Source organism: Arachis hypogaea, chromosome 10 (genome assembly GCF_003086295.3).
Source record: "Arachis hypogaea cultivar Tifrunner chromosome 10, arahy.Tifrunner.gnm2.J5K5, whole genome shotgun sequence".
Classification (NCBI taxonomy): Eukaryota; Viridiplantae; Streptophyta; class Magnoliopsida; order Fabales; family Fabaceae; genus Arachis; species Arachis hypogaea.
This window is the reverse complement of record NC_092045.1, coordinates 8,285,213-8,292,578: the sequence shown is the minus strand read 5'-3', so window position 1 is coordinate 8,292,578 and position 7,366 is coordinate 8,285,213.

Here is a 7,366-nt window from a genome sequence, read left to right as displayed (position 1 = left end):
GTTTATGTATTTTAAAAATTCATATTATATTGCATAGGGCAAATATCAAGTGACGGAGGGTATGGGTGAAGCTAACAGGTTGGGTCCTCTTTGTTTTTGGATATAATATTTCCCTCAAGCTCATTCAAATTTTTAACCAAATTGAGACCCAAACGTTAAAAATCAAAAACCAATTACATTACATTACATTATATTTAACCTACAATTAATTTACTGTTACTTCTAATTTATTTGATTAGAAACCTTAATTTTCACGCCGCTACTGAATTGTGGAATTTTTTACTGTCTTCGACTGTAACACATACAGAAGTAATAAATGTTTTAAGAGAACACGTGTTTCTACCACATTAAGAAAAATAAAAACAACGTCTATTAAAAAATCTTTTTTAGTATAGTAACATCTCCCTTTCTCGATATATAAAATACTAACAGAGACTCCGCGCATACGCGTTGATAATAGTAGTGTTTAAATGGTGTAACTGTTTTGGTTAAAACATTGTATTGAATACTAATATTATATGTAACATATATAATGGTCTTTTGACCGATTTAAATAGAATAAAAAAAAGAGCCATAGAATGATTTAGTTATATTGTACTCTGTACTCTCTTTTAATTAAAAATACAAAATTTCAAAAAATGGTGTAAACAATAAAAAAACACAATAAATAAAAGAAATATAAAAGATAAGAAGATGATAAAAATTGATACACTCATTTAAATCTATGTTGTAATAAAAAATTAGAAAAAAATATGAGTAACTATAAATATCCACTGCTTTGTTAAGTAATATTTTTTCGTTTTTGCATCAACTTGGAATATAAATGGATAGAAAGATGATAATTTAACACAAATTTAAAATATTTGAAAGCAATCTAACCAAGACAGCATAAAATGAAAGATTGTTAATAGAATTTGAAAAAAGTTTAATATACTAAATAAAGATCTATGTTATGTTACTATTCATAAGTGATGTAAAAATATGAATAATGTTCTGAATTTTTTACTATTTTATCCAAATATTAAAAATTAAAGGAGTACTTTATTCTATATTAAATTATATTATATTATTTTCTTAATCACCAATAGTGCTCTTTTATTTTTACACTAATTAATAATTTAAGCTGGAAAAGAAAAGAGTAATACATTTAAAAAAGATATCAATAATAATAAAAGTGGCTAATTCAAAAGTAATAGATTATGTTGTTATTGAAAATTTTTATTATAAAATAGAAAGCATAGAATACCTTCTTTATATTTGTATTATGGAATCTTGAGTAATTGCTAATTTGCATAAAATTAAAATAATTAAATAGAACTATAATAAAAATATATATATAAAACAAAAAATAGCCTTTTTAGATTAAAAAGGAAAGAAAAAACTTTAATTGTTTCATTGTCAAATTATCAATCATTATTGTTTTTGGAATAAGATTTTGGCTATGAGTAGATTAAGTACTTTGATGGTCTCAAAAAAATACACTATCAAAAAAAAGATTCAAATTAAAAATGATAAAAAGAAATCATAACTGTTAATAAAAAAGATATATATCCATTTATATCTTTTCCGTATAGATAACTCATCGTTTGACTGCATTTTTTATATACTACTCTTTGTGTCATTTATCACAGCAGCTAAATAATTTGACTTTAAAAGGACATTTTTCTTTGGACTTTCTCCAGAATTTTGGCTTTCGAAAAAATATTATTTTTTAAGAATGTTTTTTGTCTTTTCTGTATTTGTTAATATATATTTCCATAAGTACAAATATGTAACTATCCTTTCATTCTACTATATCCTTGTTTACTTTTAGAAAACTTAAATTCATGCATCTATTTTACATGCAATAATTTTCACCGTAACATATTGAACATACAACAAAGTCAATACACACAATTTTATAATAACTTTTATATCCAATATTAGCCAAAATAAATGAAAAAAATCAATAAAAATGACAATTACAAAATTTAAAACCGTATAAATTCTTTTAAAATAAGTCGTCAAACAGAAGTAGACAATTTAAGTATAATCTTATTTATAACAACATAACCTTTTTTAAGTATATAAAACTCACTACATGAATAATGTAATGGCATTTAAGATTTAGCATTAATTTAGTAAAACATTCAAGTTAGCAATACAATGATACAGTCTTGTATATATCCTACTGGATATGCATCAAAATTTATTCTTGTTTTCAAGCATAGCCTGAATTGTTTGCTCAAATAAAAATTAAGTCTATTCAAGATCATTAATATTTAATGTGGCTTAATAGCAACCATGATGACTGGTAACTTCCCATGCTTTTTCTTCTACTCCAGCTCCTCACAGCAAGTATTGCTATTATTAAATGCAATCCTGGACAACATCTTGAGAGTTGAGACCTTAACCTTGTTATAATCTATTATCCGAAAAAGAATATAAAAACCACTTTGATACACGATTAGGATTACCTGCAAGATGCACAAAAGGTTCATGTTTTTTAATACCTAACATCTAAAATTATTAATATTGCACCAATAACATAAATAAAATTCCATGTAAATAGTATAAAATCAACAAAAAGAAGAAACAGCCTAATAAACATGACACAGAGAGAAGCAAGATGTTGGTTTCTACAGCTAAGAACAAACAAATATATAAATATTAAAGGAAAAAACTTAAAAGATCTAATTTTATTATTTATTTATAATGAAAAATTACCTCCAATGTACTCTTTTTAAAAGTAACATTCATGGAATTCATTATCTCCTGTAATGTTATGAAAATAAATCAATAACGAACGGACCTTCAAATCGAGCACTAAATATACTCTCAACTAAGTTTTCAAGAGTTCATCTTTAGTTGTCAATATTTCTAGGTTGTAAACAAATCTTTTCTACATGCGGGGTAGCATTGATATCTAAAAAATATAGGTCATATATATCAACAATATGTATTCAAAATGAGAAACGGATCTTTGAATACATGAAATGTTTGAGAAAAATAAAATAGGCTACTGAATTAATAATTATAGAGAAAAAGATGAATCAATTAATTAATAATTACCGCAATTGTTGATAGAAACTTAATGAGAAGCAGAATTATTTGTTAAAGTGCTTTGTGAAGAGTTGATATACCTTCCTATTCTTAATGGCTGCAATCTTTGATTGATATGATTCTTTATAGTTGATGTTGATGAGAAAAGATTACTAATAGCTGTGCAAGATACAATTAGAAGTTAACCACATAAATGCATTTTCGTGCATGAGACAATTTTGTGTAATTTTATTAAAATTGAAGGTTTCTAAATATTATACTGATTGGAAATGATCTACTTTCTAGCTTACTTTGGGTTATTTGAGCGTCAAACAATAGGACAGAATTATTTACATTGCAGGGTTGCCCAAATAGTTGAGAACCATGTGTATTCTCCTCACTTATTCTATTTGGATGTGGTTTACAACTTATCTTAGTGTTGCATTAATTATCCAGCAGAGTATTTATTATATTAAATATATTAGACTCTGTCTGACTATTTCCCGCCATTTGAAAGTAGACATATGAAAGTCAATAAAAAATCTGTATTTCTAAGACTTATAAGTTGAGTTTCAAAACATGACTTATAAACGTGTATATAATAATTTATATGAAGATACATAATTATTTTTAAGTGATATTGAAATAGGAGAAATGTGTTAAATGCATATAACATTTTCAATTCATTTAAAATCTATATTATTTTAATAATAAAATTGATAGTTACATATAAATTAATCACTTTTTTATTATATAAAAGTTCAATATATGTAATTACTATACTGATAGAAAAAAGTTGTATTTTTTTTACAATTAACGTATGAAAAAATAAAATAAGTGTCAATTTCCAAAAAAAAAAACAGAAATTAAAAGATGTATATATATTTATTGGAATACTCGATTTTTTATTGGTGTATTTTAGGATTGTCCCAAAGAAAGACCTGCAATTGAGATATGTTGTATCCATTTTGATATATCATTTAATCCACTATTCTTTTGTAACAAAATAATACTATAAGGGAAAGAATGTAAGTGAGCTTACTTTAAATGATTGGTGACAAAGACCTCCTTTGAACAATACAATTCATATCCATATTCCTTTAAAGATGCTAGTGGGTACCAAACACTTGGAAATGAAGCCCGACACTTTCTTCTGCAAAAATTAACAAATATTATTAGTATAATATAGCAAACTATCGAAAAGAAAGTGATTATAATTAAAAAGGGATACTTTTGGTAGAACGAAGGAGTTGGGATGGGATTGTAACGTCTAGCTTTTTCACTCTTTATTTCACAAACTTTGCTCACAAATAATCAAAATTGAAAACTGGTTTACTTCTATGTACAACAATTCTACAAATCAGGTAAGTACACAAAAAATAAAGAAATTCTTATAAGCCATTTTAAATTCTTTATTGATATGTTTACTATTCCTAATAGCTAACACATAAAGGGATTGCTTAACACATTTACAATGCAGGTCAATCGCAACCTCGAATTCTCAATGTCTAAGAACTGACATAAGACATGAAAACAATAAAAAAATCAGCAATATAATTAATAAAAGACAAATACAGTAAGCTATCTAACAATAAAATATTAGGAACAAATTTTACGGGCAGGTCAGAGTAACCTATGATCTTGATACAAATGGCACAGTTGCTGTTTGAACCTCAATCCCAACTCCGCATCATCCTTTGCCAAACGGGCGTTCATGATAATAGCAATGAGACTCTCTTAATAGGTATGTTCATAACAAAGTTGAGGCACAGCAAATCAAATAAAATCAAATTAGGAGTGGTTGAGAAATCATGAAACCTCATTCGTGTATATTGTCTTCAGTTCATGAGATATTTCTGAAAACTCAATGAGGGGATGCCATAAAAGAACCTACTGTCTCCAACATGTGGTAGCTGAACACTAAAAGAATATGTAGTAAAAGACATCATCAATCAAAGATGTAAGCACAGAGTGAATAAATGCACAATTCATAGTTAGTCTAAAATAAATATAAAGAAAGGTGAGTTACCATGTGGATTGGAGTTTCACATCCTCCTTCAATAAGCTTGGAGCTTCACATCCTCCTTCAATAAGCTGCATTTACATAAAAAGGCATTACAATGAGAATTTCTATTTTAATAGGACATAAATTAAATCATTATGGCAAAGATATATCAGATGACTAAAACTTGAATCCAGCCCCTGACAAATCCAAACGCCACTTTCTTAGATATTTTATTTAGAATAAAATAAATAAACAAACAAATAAAAAACTCAAAGATATGCGAAACAGACAAACAACACAAAAAATCAGCGGCCAAAATTACACATTATAAACACATTAACTTAATTTTTTTCACTCCTTTAAATACGGTAAAAAAATTGAAGATTAATTCAGCAACTATATTTTGCAATTAAAATAAAATGACCTGCTACCAATGAAATTAGGTTAGTTTCCTAGGCGTCAAATTGAATGAAATAACGAAAATGAAGAAGAAGAAACGACGACTGCAAACAATATACTAACCATATTGTGAAGATCGGAGTTGAATCCATAGGGTTTGGGAGAAACAGCGACAGAGGCGACGACAACCACAGATCAAGGCATTCATTCTCTTCTGTCACACACCAAACATCAAATCAAAGACCCCAAAACACAAAGAAAACCCTAAATCAAAGAGATTAAAGATCCAGTACCAAACAAGGTAAGAGAACGCGAGAATCACTGCACGACGAGAGCGCTTCCTGAGATCTCGACCGCGCATCTCTCACCAAGGTTGTTGACGTTCGTTCGCGGCTGAAGCCCACAACGGAGACTGTAGTTGCTCATCATCGCCTAATCTCATCTGTTGAAACAAACCGGCGCCATCCCCATGATTGTTCTCTCAGACGAAAAACCCGCTTAGCTCGGTGGGCTAGGGTTTGCACATGTGACTTGAGGAAATGCGGGTTTGAGAGTCAGCTTAGTTCGGTGAGTTGGGGTTGATGAAATGCGGGTTTGAGACTGCGTGAGACCAATAAAGAGTGCTTTAATGGCCAAACGGGATAAAGACACAACTATGGTGTGGGTTACCGAGGAGAAAACGAAGAAGAAGATGGAATTTAGAGATTTCAAGCGAGAGAGAGAGCCGAGGACTAAGTTGGCTATCTATGAGAAAAAGAAGGGGAATGTGGGATTTAGGGTTTCAAAAAACGAAAGAGAAATAACAGAGAAAAAAGATGAAGGCAGAATGTAACGTGTTTACGTTACTCCCCATTTCCTTCTTTTTTTATTCTGGTTAATTGAGAGACTGACGCGTGGCTTCAGAAGTCATGGTCATTATACAAGTAGTAGATAAGGGTTTGACCAATTTCAATTATGATTGATCCATACACAATACTTTATTAAGAACTTTCATAGTTCCATGTCAGATGTTACATGCCTTTCAGAATAGTCACCAATTATTCCTCTCCTGGCTAATATAATAATAATAACAATAATAATAATAATAATAATTAACGTAACATACGTGAAAACTGATGTCAAGAATCATGCTCAAACCTAACATTTCTTCCACGACAAAAAAAAAAACCTAGCATTTCTTTATTTATAGAGAGTTAGACATCGTTGGTCAACCAAATAAGTGAATTAAAAAAAATATATCAATCAACTCATAATCAGTCAAGAATAGAATAATTTAATTAATTATAATTATATTAATAATTAATTTTAAATTTTTTAAATTTAAAATTTAAAAATTTAAAATTGATTAAGTAAAAACCTAATTAAAATCTATAAAACTTTCTTCTTCTCTCTTATATTAATCTACTCACCTCTAACAACTATATACACAAACCTCTTTCTCTCACAGCAGAAATCAAACTAGAATGGATCATTCTCTTCATTGAAAAAAGAAAAGATTTAAACTTCTATGATGACAGAATCTGCTTTTCAAAAATCAGATGCGGGAACACCTTCAATTGCTTTCCCTGCAACTAAAATAAAAGATAAATTGGGATTAATTGTTTATCCTTTTTTTCTCTCTAGGTAATTGATTAATAGTTAATTTGACATACTATTGACCATGCTGTCTAACTTTGATCTTTCTCTACAAAATACACATACAGCCAGAATTCTAGATTCTCTCGTTGAACTTAAACAGGATTTAGAGCAGGCATTTTAATGGGCTTGTAGCCTCCAAACACCCACACAAATTTCAGAGTCCAAACCCCATATTTTACAAAATATCACTTCAGCAGTTCCCTCTTGGCCTGTATCACAATCGCCAGCTGCAATGATGCCTGGTAGTTACATAGAAACCAAAAATGTTGCTTCCAAAAAAATTACAGAAATATAAAAAAAATA